At 41.7% G+C, this 20,162-nt stretch overlaps 1 protein-coding gene across 4 annotated transcripts in view; it reads left to right on the top strand.

Moving 5' to 3' along the window:
* Positions 1 to 20,162, top strand: part of CHST9 (carbohydrate sulfotransferase 9) — a 215,341-nt gene that overhangs the window by 10,446 nt on the left and 184,733 nt on the right. For all 4 annotated transcript variants that reach the window (XM_050942018.1, XM_050942019.1, XM_050942016.1 and 1 more), the window contains exon 2: positions 16,913 to 17,081. The gene's annotated coding sequence lies outside the window, so the exon portion shown is untranslated. The remainder of the gene's footprint in view (positions 1 to 16,912; positions 17,082 to 20,162) is intronic.

The following is a 20,162-nucleotide window of genomic DNA, read 5'->3' as shown; positions in this document are numbered from 1 at the left end:
ACCCATTAAAAAAGAGTGGAGATGGGGATGACTACTGCATTGTAGACCAGGATCTTAGTTTTCATCTGCAGATCTGTCAATAAAGACATGACAAAGCAACTTTCCAAAGGATTCACTGGCACAATGGATCGATGTTCGATCTTCACTGGGAGAGATGGCTATCAGGGTAAGGGAGATGCTCAGCGTTTTCCAGGAGTTCACCACTAATGACAATTTATGGGAGAAATGGGCAACTTGTGCTGAGACAGGCTGGTGGTGCTGAGGGAAAGTCCCAGGCTATGATAGCCACCTGAGAAAAGATCTAGGGTGGATTGCAAGTCAGTATTTAGCTTTGGCTAATATGACCTCCATGGCAATGCCCAGAGGCTGCTCCAATTTAAATAGGGCAGCCCAAGATCAGGAGGGTGCAAAAGTGGCTTAAAGCCACCTTAGCTCCTGATGCCCCTAGGCTATGACTTCTATGCTCTTCCACTGAATCTCAATATAGGCACCATAATTTGCAGTTTACTTGGGTAGGGAGGATAATGCCTCAGAAATTTTGCACATTGGAACAATGGCTTCAGTAAATACACCTTTTCTTGAGATTTCTTTCACAGGAAAGCCCTGTGAGCACTCACATTTACCTCAGTGGAGGCAGGATTGGGCCCAGTACACGTACAGCTTGACTTCCTCCTTATGTCTACTACAATATGAAATTGGATCACATATTTCTGTAAGGTCCTTCGCTATAAGTCTACCTCTGATATAGAGCTCAAGAGCCCAGTTTCTTTTAAATCTGTTACAAACACCCTCCTCATCTGGCTTACATCCAAAATAGTCTTATAGAAGGAGAGTAGTGTTCAACTAAGTGCAATAAGCAGTTGTGCCAGTTTTCTGTTATATGTACATAGACTTTACCAGGATAATTCTGTATTTCTATACTATCAGGGGAAAGTATTTTAAAAGTGATTCATGTTTATAATACAAAAGGTAGGGTTGCTGCCTTTCTAACTGCTGGTAACTGGACCCTCGATACCCCACCCCCAAAAGCCCGGGCCCCTGCCCTGCCTCTTTCCCCCAAGGGCCCACCCCCATCACTCACTACTCTTCACTCCTCCTCCCCATTGCTCCCTGGATCATCTCCACCTTTCTCTCCCTCCCCTCAAACTGGGCTCCCTCTGCTCTGGAGCTGGGACAGGAGCCGCTGCACCCTAACAAGGAGCCTGCCTGCAGGAACTGGTGCAGGTTAATGACCCAGCACCTCCCCCAGTCCCACAGTAACCTGACTTTTGGTATGTGGTTAGAACATCTGACCGGACATTGCCAGGTCCCCTTTTTGATTGAACTTTCTGGTAAAACAACAAGCACCTGGCAACCCTAAATGGCACCTGAACACAGAAGCCACAAACAGGACTGTCCGGGTAAAAGCTGGATGGGTTGTAACCCTAACAAAAGACTGATTATTGTGAAATACTTAGACCTGCATTATTTCTTAGATATTCCTGCAGCCAAGGGAGGGCAAGCCCTTGGGCATGAAGATTCCTCCCGATGACTGCCATGGGGACAGTCGGGACAGACCCCTCTTCCCTCCAATCCTCACTAAAGCTGGCATTTTTTATTTATTTCTGGTTTAAAATTGTATTTACTTTTAAGAACTAACAAAGGATAGTAACACAGCCAACTAGAGAAAGCAAAAGTCCTTGGTATCTCTTTCTGTCAAACCACACAGAAGCTCTGCTTTGTGGCTTCACACAGTGAGGGCAAGGAAGAGGGAAAAGAGGGCCAAGATGGACCATAGTGCTACTTGGGTTGGGAGAACCAGAGAGCTCAGGCCAAATATTTCCACAGCTCCCAACTACAGAATTGTGCTTGAAACCCCTTTTTCCTCACATGAATTACCATTCCCATGAATAGTTGGCAGAATACAATGCTATTATGTACAGCAGTAAGGAAACTATTGTTTCTTTTACTGCCATACAAAAAGAGGTCTAGATATGGCCATAAATAGTCATCTGGCTGACTCTCTTGTGAAGGCCTGAAAAAAATGATAAAAGCAAAGAATAATAAAATAATTCTACTGGATATGTGTATAAAACCAAAGGTCAAATGTCATCTAGCCTATGTAGCTTGTTTGAAGAACAGATATTGTATATTTTATTTGTGTATTTATGTTGTAGCTTGTCTCTATTCTTTTTTTTTAAAGTTGAGTACACATAGTATTAAGTTTTGTTTTTTTTACATTGAGTCATTTTTAGTGATAAAGGTAAGAAATATATTTTTAAAATGTGTTTATAATCTTGATAGTGTCTTTTTGATTTGTGTTTAATAGTCTAGCTGACTGGCTGTTTCTATGACAGCAAAGCAAATGTATTGTAGGTGCATTAATAAACAATTACTAATAACTGATCATTAGACTTCAGGGAGAGTTCCTCGCAAGGGATTATCTCTGCCTTTATCTGTCAGGTGATGATAATGTGCTCAGTGCTGTACATGATACTAAGATAAAGGGTCCATACCCTGAAAAGCTTAGATTCTGAAACAGACATTTAGCACTTTTAAAAGTAGATCAAGTGTTGGTCTTAAATTACATGAAAGTGCCTCTTTAGCTGCAATCTTATATTTATTCATGTCAAACTGACCCTACCAAGCAAGAGTACTTTTAAGTGGAAGTACCTTCTTCTGATCCATTATCTGACTTTTCTGTCTATTATCTCTAAAAATCAGAAAGTGAATTTAGAATCTAATTTCTCTGCTTTTGAGTTCTCTGTAAAATTGTATGTGGAAAAAGCTTGAAAAGACCTCACTTCATTGAAAGCCATCAGAGGTCACTGTCAGTAAGATAATCTGCCAGAAGTAGAAGGGCAGATGATACCTGAAGTATGCAAAGTAATCCCACTGCTGTGCAAATTGACAGTGTTTAACCAAGGTACACTTTAGTCCAGCCTTAAAATGCAGGAAGAAATCAGAAGCAAACGTTTAATAATCAAAGGAAGCTTGATATTTTTTCTAGCTTTCCTAGAAGATTTTAACTTATTTAAATTAACACAGAAGAAAAATACATTCTTGGGTCCAACTCCTGACCCTTTTGAAATCAGTGAAAGTTTTGCCAGACTTCAGTGGAATCAGGATTTGGCCCCTGTTCTATTGCCTTAAATTAAATTAACCAAGCCAGCTCTTATTAAGTAATTAAATAAGAATAATCATGACTTTGTTTAGATCAATTCCATCCACAAACTATATCATTTTAAAATCTACTGAAATCTTAGTGCTTAGCACTGAGATGAATTGCAACCTAATTTTGGGTAGTGCTGGTAACACCGATAGCCAAGTCAGTCTCCATGGCTGGCACAACTGTCTTCCACGTACCAATACCGTGTCTTGTCTAGACTACCACTCATCAGACTTCAAGGTCTGGGAGCCGATTTCAGAGGGTGTTTGCTCATGACTTCTGAAAATCTAGCCTCTTTAAAAGGTGCCTCCGGATAAATGTTCAAAAATTGAGACAACCAAAATTACTATTTGCTTTTGTAAATTTAAAACATTAAATACTTAGGCAGCTTTAGAGGGTTTGGGCTTCTTTAGTAAGGAGAGGGGGAGGAGATAAAAAACCTTCAGTAATTTTTTTCCCCATTGAGATAATCTGTACTGGGAGCCACCACTTTATTTCATTCAGTAGACTAAACAACTTCTATATAGTATTTAGAAGAGGGTTAATGTATTTTTTTATTACATCTGTTATTTTATTTTCAATCAGGCTAGATTTCTCTTCTGCAGTTGGCATGTAGTTGATAAGTTTTATGTGCTGACACTGAAACGTCTTCAGTGACACACTGTGCTGGCATACAAGATGATACTGTGTAACAGAGATGCATGGCATTTATCAAGCATTTCCATTATGCAAGGTAGTATAGAGCACCAATGTTGTGTACCATCTGTGCTAATGCAGATAAATTTTGTATAAATAATTCACTGCATTTTATAATTCGATGTAAAATCACTTAAATTCTTACTTTGGCATAGTGTATGGATTTCTTCTACTAGAAATATGGACACTGAATGCAAATAAGTTCGTTTATTTGTTAATAATTCCATTGTTGCAGTTAAGTGTATTAACAAGTGCTTTGGCTCAGACATGAAGTCATCATTTTTCCCTGGTAGAAAAGAGCCCTGATTGTTATAAGATTTGTTTCTAGTTTTCAGCACAGTTGGGTTTGGTGCATCCATTTCTGGCAGTTCATGCTGTTCCTGCAAAACACCCGCCCTCTCCTCAGAGAAAGCGACTGTGAAAAAGTGTTTTTATGTACATTTTATACCACAACATAGTGTGTTTTATTATGTTAAAAATCATATTCTAACTGTAAAACTTATGTTGTATTTCAGTTGACCACTGCCTTTGTATACACTTAACACACTCAGGGATCACAAACTGCCTTATTTATTATTTGTACTACAGTATCGCATAGAGACACCAGTCAGTGATCATTGTGCTGCTCACAGTACAGACACAGTCTGCCGAGAGACCTCATAACTGAGACTATGACAAGGTACAACAGGTGGATTAGACAAGTGAGACTTAAAGGAACTAACTGAGATTAAAATAAATCTTGGAAAACTGCAGAAATTCCAGAGGATTGGACAACTGCCAATGTAGTGCCAATATTTTAAAAGGGTAAAAGGGACGACCTTGGAAACCGTGGGCTGAGTCAATCCCATGTAAAAAAATCTAACTGTTAATTTGGGAATCTATTAACAAAGAATTAGAGGCTAAAAATATCACTAATGCTATTCAACATGATGTCATGGAAGATAGGTCATAGATTTCAAGACCAGAAGGGACCATTGTGATCATCTAGTTTGACTTTTTGTGTAACACAGAGCATATCTGTTTTTTCAAACACATCCAGTCTTAATTTAAAAATTGAGAGTCCACTGTGATCCTTGGTAAATTGTTCCAATGGTTAATTGTCTTCATTGTTGTCGGAGAAAAACTCAGATCTCCGGGTGTCCAAGGGGCATGCACCGTAACTAACCCCCCATCTCCAGGCAAGTCTCTCAAAGGAGCCTGGAGTGCCTGTGCCCCTGCTTCTAAGAAAGTAGTGGGCATTTTCATCAGAAGGATCAGGGTCGGGTGGGCTAGTGGGAGGCTCAGAATCACTCATGAGTGGAGAAGAAAGTCCTTCCATAGGAGAGGAAAGAATTTGTGTAGCTGATATCTGCAGCGGGGAAACTATCGGGGCAGGGGGATGTGACGGCTGTGGCCGTGGAATGCTGCTGAAAAAATCCACTATGTCTTCAGCAGTCTCCTCCTCACTATCAGCTTTAACTAACTGGGGATAAAGAGGAGCAGAGGGGGTTGCGCGAGCAGGAAAACTTTCAGACATCTTACATTTATGTATCAAACCCTGTACTTGAGTTTTTAATTTTTCTTGGGAGTCCTTTAGACTCCGCACCTGAGACTCATGGAGTCTCTTTGTTGCTGCCTCCCACCAATACATAAACTGCTCCCACTGTGTAGAAGAGGCTTTTGATGAAGTAAGAGTTCCTCTGAGGTATGTAAGTTTATCTAAATCGAAGGTACCTTCTAATGGGCATGGTTTGGATGAATTTTCATGTGTGTACAGATTCCAATTGTCTAAATATCTGCAGGTTTCAAGACCATAATGTACATACATGTAATATGCTGGGGTACCCTTAGGGGGTGAGGTGGAATAGTTAGACTGTCCCCCACCCATTTTCCACTTACACACACAGGGAGGGTGCCCTGTCCGCACTAGCAGCACATAAACTAAGGATCTCTCCCTACAGGGTACCCACACAGGAGAGGCTAACGAGGATGGCCACGACCCTCCTACACCTCCTTTCAGCAAACAGCATTGGCTAGTCTCTGGGAGACGGCGCCGCTTACTTTGATTGCATCCAGTGAGATGATCAGACTGTCAGTAGCCCACACGGAAAGGAAAGGGGAAGGGAAGATGGATACACACACTCCTAGACCCGGGTAGCTTTCTCACCGGACGATGCCAGGTCTAGTCAGCCCACTATGGGTCAGATCTCCTAAAGATCCACTAGTTACCGGGCTTGCGTTAGAGTAGTCCTGGTCACGAGCTTTCGCTTCACAGGGTACTCTGGGCGTCTTCCAGTAACAGTCATTCACACTAGTGTATACACACACACACCAGGGCCTTTATTTCCTATTACCACGATGCATCTGTACCTTATGTCCAGACCCAATACTATGAGGCGGTATGACAACCCCTCTTGAGGCGGTAAAAACCTCTCAGCACCGGCGCATATTTAATGCATCTCACTATGCATTACCTAATACATTACCTTATGCATTACCTTGTTGGCCAACCCAGCAGTTTCCCAGTACTGCTATAAACTAACCTTATTTGTGCCTTTCCCCAATACCATTCTGCATCTGATCTTGCTGCACAGTCAATAAGTTCAGATGGCATGAGCCCAACGGAGACAGACGTCCCCACAGACAGTCCTCCTCCGACACCCCAATAGAGATTTCAAAAGGTCTCTTACCTCTATTGTGGCGCCATGGGGTTCGAAGGGGAACAATCCGTAGCAGCTGCCTGTGGGTCCGTCGGCGTTGCCATCCCGGACGAGCCCCCAAACTGTCAGAGAAAAACTCAGTTCTTGCTTTTAGTTTGGGTGCAGCAAAATCAAATACTTTATTATTTCTCAAGCAATTGTAATTGAGGGAGGGAGTGCCCTAGGACCCGGGGTTGCCCCAGTCCCGGACAGGTCTCTCAACAGGTAAACAATTACAGCAAGCATTTATACCTTTGTTACAGACAATAGCAAGCAATATTACAAACAATGATGAGCAACAGATGCATTTTGTTTATGCATAGGCCATCCTGCTATCTTATTTTTCTCAGCTTTTGGGCACCAGCCTACGTATTTCATTATCAGTGCAGGGTCATGATAATGTCTCACACGGTTCTTTTCTGCTTGCCTCACACAATTCTTGCTTCTACAGGTCTCATGTTATTAAGGTTACAGCTGGCCTAACTCTTGTTAACAAACTGACATGCATTGAGATCCCCTACAAATCCTTGTCAATTCTTTCCCTTCTTCCACATTGTTAAAAATGTATACATTATTTCATATCTTAATTTGTCTAGCTCAGGGGTAGGCAACCTATGGCACGCAAGCTGATTTTCAGCGGCACTCACACTGCCCGGGTCCTGGCCACCAGTCCAGGGGGCTCTGCGTTTTAATTTAGTTTTAAATGAAGCTTCTTCACATTTAAAAAATCTTATTTACTTTACATACAGCAATAGTTTAGTTATATATTATAGACTTATAGAAAGAGACCTTCTAAAAACGTTAAAATATATTATTAGCACGTGAAACCTTAAATTGGAATGAATAAATGAAGACTCGGCAAACCACTTCTGAAAGGTTGCTGAATCCTGGTCTAGCTTCAACTTCTGTCTCTTGGATTGTGTTATACCTGTCTCTGCTAGATTAAAGAACCCATTGTCGAATGCTTGTTCCCCATGTAGGTACTAACAGAATCAAGTCATTCCCTGACCTTATCTTCGCTAGCTCCTTGAGTCTATCAATCTACGGCTTGTTTCCTAATCTTTTAATCATTCTTGTAGCTTTTCTCTGAACATTCTCCAGTTTGTTAACTTCCTGCTTAAATTGTGGACACCAGAACTGGCGACAGGTTTCCAGCAGCATTCACACCAGTGGTAAATACAGAGGTAAAATACCGTAGTCGCTTTACTCCTACTCAAGATTTCTCTATTTATGTATCCAAGGATTACATTAACCTTTTTGGCCAGAGCAACACACTGGGAACTCATGTTGAACTATTATCCACCACGACTCCCAAATCTATTCAAAGTCAACGCTTCCCTGGATAGAGAGTCCTCTGTTTTGTAAGTATGGCCTACGTTCTTTTTTCCTAGGCCATAATAAAATGCATATTGTTTGCTTGTGCCCAGTTTACCAAGCGATTCAGATTGCTCTGTATCAGTGCCCTGTTATCTTCATTGTTTTCCACTCGCCTAATTATTTGTCATCTGCAAACTTTATCAGTGATGATTTTGTTTTGTCTAGGTCATTGATAAAAATGTTAAATTATATAGGGCCAAGAACCAATCCCTGCATGACACCATTAGAAATACACATGCTTGACAAGGATTACCCATTTACAATTACATTTTGAAACCTGTTAGCCAGTTTTATTTCATTTAGCATGTGCTTTATTAATTTTTGATTTGTTCAAGTTTTTTAAATCAAAATGTGATGTGGTACCAAGTCAAATACCTAACAGAAGTCTAATTATATTACATCAACACTCTTACCTTTATCAACCAAACTTGTAATCTCATTAAGAAAAGCAGTTTACTTTGATAGGATCTGTTTTCCATAAACCTATGTTGATTGGCATTAATTGTACTATTCTTCTTTAATTCTTTATTAATGGAGTCCCACATCAGTCGTTTCATTATCTTGCCCAGGATCGATATCAGACTGTTTACTCTTTTTAAATCCTGGCCCAATATTAGCTTTCTTCCAGTCTTCTGGAATTTCCACAGTATTCCAAGATTTACTGGAAATCAACATTAATGGTCCAGTAAGCTCCTCAGCAAGCACTTTTACAACTCTTGGGTGCCAGTTATCTGCACCTGCAGATTCTAAAATGTCTGATTTCAGTAGATGCTGTTTACTATTCTCATGAGTTACTACTGAAATGGAAAGAGTGTCATCATCTGGCTTTTCCCCAAATATAGAACAGAAATATTTATTGAACACGTCTGCCTTTTCTTCATTATTATTGATAATTTTAACATTTCCATCTAGTAATGGACCAACACCGTAGTTAGGATTGTTTTTGTACTTAATATATTTAAATACCTATGTATTGTCCTTAACTCTGCAGGTCTCAGTCTCCTTGCAACTTTTTGCTTCCTATATCAATTTTCTACTGTTATTAACTTTTGATTTATATTCATTACAATTGACTTCCCTTTTCTTCCATTTGTTATAAATTAATTATTTTATTTTTATAGTTGCCTTCACTTGCCCTCTAAGACAGGTAATTTTTTTAACCAATACTGCCTTTTTCCATTAATGTGGCTTTTGGGGCATCTATTAAAGTGTTCTTTAAAAATTTCCAGTTATCATTCACTTTTTTTCTGATTAAGTTCTCCACAACATTTTTTATTAAAAGCAGAACTAAAATTCCTTTTTTATACTTAAAAGTTTAAATTTAGTCTCCCAATTTGACAGAGTACCTCTCCATAGGACGACTGAATTTTCTGTGTAATTTAAAAAAAAAAAAAGATCTAATAACTCTTACAGAGAAAACATTTAAATTTGTTTGTAATTCCCTTCATGGCAGCATGTAGTATTGAACATCTGTGTATGTTTCCTGTTTGTCTAGCATGAACCAAAGGCCCGCTGGTGCCAGTGGCAAAGGGCTTGTTACTCTCTGTCAGCAAGTCCTAACAGGCCTGACAAACTCACTACACGTAACACACTGCTTTCATAGTGTCTATCCATAAAGAGTGTCATGTAAGATCTTAAATGAAATCCCGGATCATGCTGGTCATTAATAATGTGAAATGTATGTACTGATGCTATTTAAAAAGCTATGTCTATATACTGAATATATGTTTTTATAGTTTGCTCCCCAGCAGAGGCGAGAAACTGGTTTCCTGCCAGACCAGAGGCATTTGTCCATCTATCTGTTGAAATATAAATTGAGTATTGTCTCATTCATAGTCACCCGTCTGAGCTAAATGCAGATTTAACAGGAAGAGGAGAACAGCAGAGGGGGGGCGGGGTAGAGCTTTGTTTGTGAATGCACTTCAGAAGTTTATTTGGACTATAAGTGGCAGAGAGGGACTATATCATGGACTTTAGGAAGCTTATGTCGCTCAGGGGGTGTTTTTTTGACACCCCTGAGTGACATAGATATTGCCGACCTAAGAAGTAGTGTAGACATGGCTGTAAACCACAACAACTGCAGCCCTTAGTGATGACACTACCTACGCTAATGGGAAAGCTTCTCTTCTCAGTGTAGGTACCCAGCCTTCCCAAGAGAAGGTAGCCAGGTAGACATGAGAAACCCTTCTGTCAACAGAGTGCTGTCTACACCAGGAGTTAGATCAGTATAACTGCATTGCTCTGGGTACATCTGCACTGTTGAACAGCTGTGGCTCCTCAATTCTCCAACCTGGGGAACCTTTTACACTGCTTCACGGTCAGAGCAACCACTCCTAGTCTGCTCACACACAGCCTGCAGCATGTAAGTTACTCCCATCTATACTGTCTGAGTGCTATGGCCAACCACTCTTGAATTACACTGCAGAGCAACTCCAGCAAATTCCCAGTCTCAGACTTTCCCCCAGAAACGTACATCTTATACTGCCCAACTCTCTCTGGACAACACAAGCTCATATAAATGACATGCACAAACCCTGTTATCCAAAATGGAGTTTACCAAACACTTCAGTCCAAACACACTGGTTTAGATAAAACAATAAACAAGTTTATTAACTACAGGAAGATAGATTTTTAAGTGATTACAAGTAATGAGGCATAAAAGTCAGAACTGGTTACAAGAAAATAAAGTAAACACAACTAATACCTAACTTAACAAACAAAGTGAATTGAAAGCAGAAGTTTCTCTCACCACATGCTTCAGCAGTCTTACTGGCTGAATTTGTTCATTCATTCCCTCAGTCTGTCAGGCATCTGTTTGCCTTTTATCTTTGAAGGACTGGTTTGTGGCTGCTTTTCTAAACTTGAAGCATGTCTCAGTAAGGTCATACAACAGAATTTTATAACCTTACATGCAATATTGCTACACATATTTTACAATGATCATGAAATTGAGTCTTTCCAGGCATACTTTGTACAAAAATTATCATAGTCTTGTAAAAGGGGTGAACATCGGGATACAGACTGTCGCAGTGTGTCAGGAAGTGACACCCAATTTAGCACCAGCAAGTCTCTCTTATTGAGGCAGTGGGGGCAAAATGGTGATTCACAGTCTTGGGCACCCTGAGAAAGTGTTGCAACTAGTCAATGTGCAGGATATCTTACGTGTTCCTGAATGCTAGCCAACTTCCTAAAAGAAATATGAATTACCTTGTCATAAACAGATAGTTAAGGGTTAATGTCTCTTTTACCTGTAAAGGGTTAACAAGCTCAGTGAACCTGGCTGACACCTGACCAAAGGCCCAATCAGGGGACAAGATACTTTCAAATCTTGGTGGAGGGAAGTCTTTGTTTGTGCTGGTTTTTTTGTTCTTTTTTCGCTCTTGGGGCTAAGAGGGACCAGACGTGCAACCAGATCGTTCTCCAATCTTTCTGAAACAGTCTCTCATCTTCAAAATAGTAAGTATTAGCTAGAAAAGGTGGATTAGGCTTATGTTTGTTTCCTTAACTTGCAAGTGTGTATTTTGCTGGATGGATATTTTACCTCTGTTTGCTGTAACTTGTATCTTAGGCTAGAGGGGAGAGAGTCCCTCTAGTCTATATAAGCTGAAGACCCTGTAAACATTTTCCATCCTAATTTTACAGAGATAATTTTTACTTTTTCTTTCTTTAATTAAAAGCTTTCCTTTTTAAGAACCTGATTGATTTTTTCCTTATGTAAGACCCAAGGGGATTGGGTCTGAACTCACCAGGGAGTGGTGGCGGGAAAGAAGGGGGGGAAAGGTTAATTCCTCTCTGTTTTAAGATTCAAGGAGTTTGGATCACAGTGATCTCTCAGGGTAACCCAGGGAGGGGAAAATATGGGAGGGGGAAAGGAGGGGGAATGGTTTATTTCTCTTTGTTTTACGACCCAAGGGGTTTGGGCCTTGGGTCCCCCAGGGAAGGTTTTTGGGGGAGAGGGAAGTGTAGCAAAACACTATATTTTTGGTTGGTGGCAGCGCTATCAAATCTAAGCTAGGAATTAAGCTTAGAAGGGTTCATGCAGGTCCCCACTTTTTGGACGCTAAAGTTCAAAGTGGGAATAATACCTTGACATACCTTATGTAGACATTTTGTATGACTACATTCCTCCTGCAACAAATAGAAATACAGTGGATGATTTGTAAGGCCCTCATTCTCCCTTTGTTCATCTTCGTGCAATCATTTCCACCTGTGCAAAGTGGGTGTAATATGCTACCATCCAGTGTGAGTGAATGGAGAATTCTGATTTGGTAAATTTTATGTCTGTTTTTCATGGAAGTTAATGACTGAGCCAAAGTATAAGTCAGTGGAGACTCAGGCCCCTTTACAGACCCTCTAATGATATTCTTTTTATTTTTTATAATTTTGTTTTGTTTTGTTTTGTCGTGGTAGGCCTGGGGCCAGGGGGGAGCCCTTGGATGTGGGGTGTAGTCTGTGAAGTGAGCCACCCCACACTCACTCTGCAGAAGGTATTCCAGTCCTGCATGGCTGGGCCTGGCTCCCCATTCCAGACATTGCGACTTGGCACATGGGGTTGCAGTGCCATTCAGCTTTGGCCTGGCTGCCTTCCATCATGACAGAGGGGTGCAGGTCATGATCCCACTCACTCAAAGTTGGCCCTGTTATGACGAAGAGGTGGACAGACCAAACCTCAGCAATGTTGAGACCCAGTGTGGAACACCTGGAGCAGAAAGCCAGGCCCAGCCCCCTGGGACAGGAGCTGCTGCAAGAGCCACTTGAGGGCTAAGTCTTTCATTTTGTAGGTTGCTTTTTATTTTATTTAATATTATTTTGCATTTGCAAAAAAAAAAAAAAAAGACAGGGCCCTAGCCTTTGTCTCCTGAAATGGTGGACTGGAAAAAAAAAACATTTTGCACCTTGTCTGGGCTAAAGAAATTCCCAGTTACCCATTTAATGCAGCTTTTAGACCCCAAGGCAGCACAAAGGGGCTTTAGTGAGAGCCGGAATCTGGCCCTTTATTTGTAAAGTATCTTCCAAAAATTGTTCAGAAATAGATATCTCTAATAAAAAAGAACCTTCTCTGAAAGTATGATTGTATAATTTTTTGTTCCATCATGTCATTTATGAGTGGAATGCATCTGAGAGTGCAGATCTACAAAGCCTTCTTCATCAAGCGATCCAACTGGCATCAAGCGGACTGCTACTGTATGTAAGGATTATTTGCACAAGTAAAGCTTTGCAAAACTGGATCTGAGCATGGCGCATTACCCACAACATGATGAGTCAAATTACTGGACTTACTCCATTGGTCCTATGTGACCACTAGCATTAAAAAAAAATGCTTCTTAAAGATCAAATTCTAAATATTTGCCCTTTGGATGTTATGAAACAGAATACTAAGGGAGCAGGTATTGAAGTATTCACATTCCCAACTACTCAAGATATTTCTGACTAGTACAATGCTTTTCATGTGTGCATTTTCAACTGTTATCTGTTAAAATATCTTCCCACCTGTCAAAAAATATGGAATCGCATAACAAAGATTCTGGTTTGGGGCTCAGCTCATTCTAGTTTTCCAGGCCAAAAAGAAAAAAAGAGAGAGAGAGAAAAGAACAAGAAGAGATGTCACAGAGGCAGAGGACAATAAGAAACTTTAGTGAGATCTGACACAGCCAATTTGTACATGATTGTTCTTCGGGCCATGAGCTGAACAATTCAGACATGTAGAGTTTGCCCGGAAATCACCTAATCAGAAAGATGGACAGCATAACTCTAAAATTCTCTGCTTGCCATGCTGAGTTCAGCCTTTACACATGCTAAGTTCCGCCCCTCCAGCTCAGAAATCTTAATGAAGCTTCTGGGTTTTGGAATAATCCATTTTGCTTTTGAAGTCCTGAGCTCTGCGGGGGTTTCCCATTGTGCATATTTGGAGATGTAGAAAAACCTAGGGTTGTTTTTGTCTTTTTCTTTTCACAAATAAGAACAGCTGGGAGTGTACAATGCATCTGAGAAGATAAATGCTATTTGAAAGGCATTGTTCTTTTGACCCATTTTCATCCCCAATTTACTGAACACAAAGAGCTCCTGGTTTTAACTTTGTCCACTGTCATTAACAATGCCTCATAACGTTAATTAATACTACGGAACCTCGGGCTCAGTGCCTCACATGTGGGAATTTCTTGTGTGGGGTTTGTAGAGCAACATCTGCTAGTGAATAGGTTTTTAAAAAAATTAAACAAAAGAGAAGCTCTGAGCTGAATCTGTGGCTAAATGATTAATATCACTTCATGTTTAAGATTTTTTTTTCCAGCCTATTTTGCTTAATGATTTTCAGCGATGAATATTACATGTCCTTCTGCAGTTAATTATTTAAGCTGATGAAACATGGCACTCACTGTGCCCTTGTAGGATTCTAAATTGAAAGGAACACACTTTCTAGTTACTGCTTTTAAAATGGCTGTGGCTTATGGAGGTTTCTTTCATTCAGAGATAGGGCTGTGATTAGACAGATCATTAGAACTTTAAAGAATCATTGTTCTTCAAACTGTTAATTTTTTCATTGTTGAACCCTTATGTTTTTAACCCCATCTGCCGATAAGCTCCTTAAAATTGCTGCCTGGAGTTCACTGGCAGAAATTGATAAGGCCTTCACCACTGCTGACCACCCACTGTTTGTGCCAGACTGCCAGCTCATTGCTTCAAAGAGCAGGGTCTAGATAATCCTTTCCTCCCTGGTGGGAAACCCTTTCAGAACAATGCTTAATCAGAAGTATTGATATTTCAAAATTATCACAGTGTTTCAGGAACAGTTTGTGTCGGCCCCAGACTCTAAGCCATGTTAGAAGTCTACCTACCCAGATTTCAATAGGAGACAAAGTAGATTTGCTGAAAGGGTCCTAGTACGGAAGAGTTCAGCTCGTAATGACCATAAGCCAATTATTTCAGTATTTCTAGGTGGTGATTGTAACTGCTAAAATCCATTTTGGAGCTGTGCTCAAGTAGCCCATATTATTTTGATAATTATGGGATGGTTGTAGGGACCTGAGAGAGAGGCTATTCCAAAATTTGAAAGCAATGCAAACACAAAGGAACCAAACTCATCCCTGCAAGTATAAATTTGCCCCAGGACTGAATATGAATTATAGTGATTACGCCATCTGCTACAAAAGCAGAGAGCTGATGTTTGGGTAGTTCTGAGTATCTAAGTTGAAAGTAAAAGATCTGTTATAGCCACAGTTATGCTCTAGATGGGAGTTTTTTCCATAGAAAATGTATCTGATGGGGCTGTGAAGCAAAGCGAAGACTCACTGGTGCGGCACCTCCTGTTGGTCGTTTTGGAATTAGTTCTTTTTCAGCCACAGAGCACCTCCTTCTGGCCGGTGGCTCACCTGCCTCAGGGCTCTTGTGTCCCTCCCGAACCCCTGTGCCTCTTACTCTGGGGTTCTGCCCCCTGCAATACCACCATACGCTGGGTCTCCCCTCCCAGGGGAACCCCCAAACTTCTACACCCACCTTGCCTCAGTGCCTACTGCCAGTCATCATCTAGCCCCCTCTCACTGGGGCAAACTGAAGTCTGTAAAGGCCACTCATCATTGGCAAGGGGGTCAGACCAGCTGCCTCTGCCTAAGCCTGGGCTGCACCTCTGCAACCCTTATACTGGCTTTGGCTTTTAGCAAGGCCCGCAGCCTTGGGATTTGCCAGGCTGGAGCTCCCCAGCTCCTCTTGCCTTTCCCCAGCCGTGATCTACTCCCACGCCCTAAGCTCCCAAACAGCCAGGTCCTTCTCTCTCCCCAGCTAGAGAGAGACTTCATGCCGTCTGGCCCTGATGGACTGCCCTCAGCCTTCTCCGATCGGATTCCCACCACAGCCCTCTCCGAGGGCTGGCTTTTAACCCTTGCTGATCCTGAGCAGGATGACCGCCCCACTACAGGCTGATTTAGAAAAATTCTGACAAAACATTTTATCAGAATGTGCTAACTTGGCAAATTTGAAATGTTTTGAGGAAGACTGTCCTATTTTGTCAAAGTTACAATGGAACTCTGCCAGAGTTTTGAAACCTACTGCCAGCTCACTTGCCCAGCTTCTGGGCAGCCCACCTGGCTGGGAAGGCTGGGTTTCCAAGGTCCACCTGGCCACCCCATTTCAAAAATGATATATTGGAATTGGAAAAAGTGTAGAGAGAGGCAACAAAAATGGTTAGTGGCATAGGTGCTCCCCCAGGCTCTGCCCAGGTCCCGCCCCCACTCCAGCTCTTCTCCCAATGCCCACCCCTGCTCTGCTTCATCCCACCCCCACTCTGCCCTTGCCCTGCCTCTTCCCCACCTCTTCCGCCCCTCCCCTGAGTGTGCTGCACCCTCACTCCTCTCCCCTCCCCCTCCCAGCACCTCCTGACACCACAAAACAGCTGTTTCATGGCAGGCTGGAGACGCTAGGAGGGACGAGGAGGTGCTGATTGGCAGAGCCCTCTGGGGGGAGGGAGAGCCGTTGATAGGGAGGCTAGAGACACTAGGAGGGGACGGGGAGGTGCTGATCGGCAGATCCCACTGTGGGGAAGGATGCTCTGTGGGGAGGGAGAGCCATTGATAGGAAGGCTGCTGGTGGGTGCTCAGCACCCAACATTTTTTTTCCCTGTGGGTTCTCTAGCCCCAGAGCACCCATGGAGTTGGCACCTAGGGTTAGGAGAGATTAAAAAGACTGGAAATTTTCAGCTTGTAAAAGAGACAAGTTAAGGGGAAATATGATAGACGTCTATAAAATCTTGAATATTGGGGAGAAAGTGAAAAAGAAAATGTTATTTATTCCTTTACATAATACAAGCACTAGGGCTCACTCAATATAATTAATAAGTAGCAGGTTTAAAACAAACAAAAGGAAGTATTTCTTCAGACAACGCACAGTCAACTTGTGGAACTCTTTGTCAGAGAATGTTGTGAAGGCCAAAACTGTAACAGGGTTAAAAAAAGAACTAGATAAGTTCCTTGAGGATAGATTCAACAATGGCTATTAACCAGTGTCCCTTGCCTCTGTTTGCCAGAAGCTGGGAGAAGAGAACAGAGGATGGATCACTTGATGATAGCCTGTTCTGTTCATTCCCTCTGAAGAACCAGCATTGGCCAGTATGGCGTGTGCTTGACAGGAGACTCTGGCCCTTCATCTTCAATCCTACCTCTTGGAATTGTCTCAAGCCATTCCACAAAGGATGAGTATGTTCTTTCTCACCTGTTGTTTTCACTCTAGAAGATCACATTATCCATGTACCCAGCAGCCAGCCTTTCATGCTCTGGCTCTTGTTCCTTATGGGGTTCATTCAGTGTTAACTTATGTAAGAGTAACCTACTAGTCAGTGTGTCCCACATGTCCCTCTCTTGGTCTGACCCCCAGAGTATATTGGTCTTTTACAGCTCTCGGTTGGAGACCCTGGCTTGTTAGTTCAAGCTGTGGCTACTCAAACTGTCAGCTCTGAAGGGCACCTGGTGTTGGCTAAGGCAGTAGCCATTACATAAGCACACACCATCACCAGCAAGTCTGCTCAAAGCTCTTCGTACTGAATGTTGCTGCTGTTTTATTCAATATAAAATCACTTGATTTTTCTTCACAGTAGGCTTGTCTTAATCACGCCACTAAAAATACCACAAGAGTGGATCCAACTCAGTTAAAAAGCAAAAGGTTTAAAAAACATTCGGAAGTGCCACTTCCAAATGGCTACTTTAGACCCTTTATTGGAAATCAGTGGGACTTAGGCTGTGTGATTGGGGGAGAGATGTACCCTACATTGGAACTGAAAGAGTTAAGTGGAGATGATGAGCACAGTTAGGTTGTCCGCTTGCTCTTGAGGTGTGGACCAATCCCAATTAAAGAAGAGTTCCAACTAGAGGAGGAGAGAGGAAGTTGGGTAGTTGGAGGGCTACCATAAAGGGAGGAAATGCTGGGATCCTCTCCTGAGTAGAGGACTGTGGCAAGAGACCTGGAGAGAGATACAGAAGCCACTGGGGTGGAGCTAGCTCCACTGGTGAGCTCTGACAAAAGCACAGAGCTCCAGGGAGGTGTTCAAGTGAGGAACAGAGCAAAGGGGACACTTAGGAGGAAAGGAAGTTTGAACTTGAGGGCAGAAGTGCTGTAAGTTTGTATAGGCTGAAGTAGAAAGAAGCCCAGAGAGGTTGGAGGGGATGGGTCTGAATAGACAGACCTTGCCTGCTTATTCCAGGGTTCCTGGACTTGAACAAAGAGGAGAGAGCACCGGAAAGGGTGACATGAACCCCCTTGATATACAGAGATAAGGAGTGTTTGAAGCCCTGATTCCAGAGGAGGCTAAGGACCTGATGTAAGGATACTGGACTTTTTATTTGTTGGGCTCTGCTATCCTGGAAGGGTGAGAAGGGGACTATAAATGACCTGGCCAGAGGGCTGAGTCACGAGAAGAGGCGAACCACTGCAGGGCTGGAGTAGCTGCTGCGGAGTGGGGGAGCAGAAGCTAGATGAGAACAGCCATGATGGAGTGTGCCAGCAGTGAGTGACCCCTCGACATGCTCCTAAGGGCCAGATTTTTAAAGGTGTTTAGGTGCCTAAAAATGCAGATAGCTACCAAGTGGATTTTCAAAATCCCCTAGGCACCTGGAGTTAAATGCCTACGCACTTTTGAAAATTCCAGTAGTCACCATCTACATCTTAAAAATCTGACCGTAAGCAACTAAAGTCACTTTTGAAAATGAGCCAAAGGCCTGGTCTACACTAAAAGGATAAATTTTTCCATTAGCCTACCTACTGCCTCTCTGGGAGGCGTGTTAGCTACGCCAATGAGAGAACCACTCCAGTCGACATAGGTAGTGTCTACACTGAAGTGCTACAGTGGCCACTCTAGATAAGCCCAAGTCACTTACACGCTTTTGAAATTTTTACTACAGGTTCCTTTGCCTTGAATTCCTCCTCCTATAGAGATCATCTCTATTTAAACAGCTTTGCTGACGTTAATCAAAATAACATCCTAAATAAAATAGTATTCTGCTAGAACCTAGCCATCCTCATTTCCACAGCTTTCATCATTTACCTATGATCCTGGGTCTTTATTGCTTGTCATTACTGGTCTTTGCTTTTACTGTGTCTGACCACTATTGGTATTCACTTTCCTCTTTTCTTTCATCTTTCCCTAACTCCCTCTGCATTTGTCTCCTGTTATTTTATTATTTTATTTTTACTCCTCTATGTAGCTTTCTATCAAATATACAACTTTGTAACTGACTTTACCATCATCTTCCTACTTTTTTAAAAATGTTCTTAATCATGTTTTGGGGGATTAGACAAAGGCTAACAATATGAACATCTTAAGACTTTCCTTCACACCCACCCACACAACACGAACACTCATAACACTTCCCTGATAAACAGCAGAACAGAACTTTGCCTTTATTTGTTATTCAGATTAGGTTGAAGGCTCTTTGAGATAGTGAAGTCACTAATCAAGTGCACAGCATTTATTTATTCCAAAAAATAAAAAAAGACTTTCCCAAGCTGTAGGCATTTTTACCATATATTAAAATAAAAGCAAAAATAATGAACAAGAATAAGATCAGCAGCTTTCCCACAGTCCAGATGAGAGAGGGGAAAAGGGCCATTTTGCAGAAGTTATTCAATTCTAATACCTAGTGTAGCCTAAGATGGGACCTTTTTTAAAAAGTCCTGTTTGGGGGCAGGAAGGAATCCATGCAGGTACAGATTTTGTAAGTTTCTCCCATGCCCTGCATGCTAATAGTGGGGAGATTTGCATAGATCCTGTGTGTAGATTTCCCCCCCACACACACTTCACATAGTGGAAGTACACTGGTTGCACTACTTCTGTGTCTGTTTAAGGTGCAGCCCATATATGTATACTAATGTCGTGAGAGAATTTCTCAGAGAACCACTGCATAAGGATAATTATAAATGTAATAATTCTGAGATATATTGCTTCACTGGATATTTTACCTTTCATAAAAAGGATTCCAAAGTGCTCTCGAAAAAGTTTTTTTTTCACCCCAAGGGAATTCAACCACGTCTGAGGTGAAAGGTAGAAAAAATCTGACAGTCATTCTATGCTGGAAGTCAGAAAGAACAGATTTGGGGAGGAAAAAGTACAGAATAACTTCTCCACTTTGATTGCATGAATCCAAAATTGTATTTTGTCTTAAAGCTGAATGAGAGGCCATCAGGCAGATGTGCAATGTTAAAGCTTCATTTTCTCTGTTTGGGTCTTGGAAAACTGAAAATGGAAAATTTTGGCATGAAAATAACTTCATCAACACCAGCTGTGT

Source organism: Gopherus flavomarginatus, chromosome 2 (assembly GCF_025201925.1).
Source record: "Gopherus flavomarginatus isolate rGopFla2 chromosome 2, rGopFla2.mat.asm, whole genome shotgun sequence".
NCBI classification, from domain to species: Eukaryota; Metazoa; Chordata; order Testudines; family Testudinidae; genus Gopherus; species Gopherus flavomarginatus.
The sequence above is the reverse complement of the archived record's forward strand: the minus strand, read 5'-3'. Positions and strand labels throughout refer to the sequence as shown.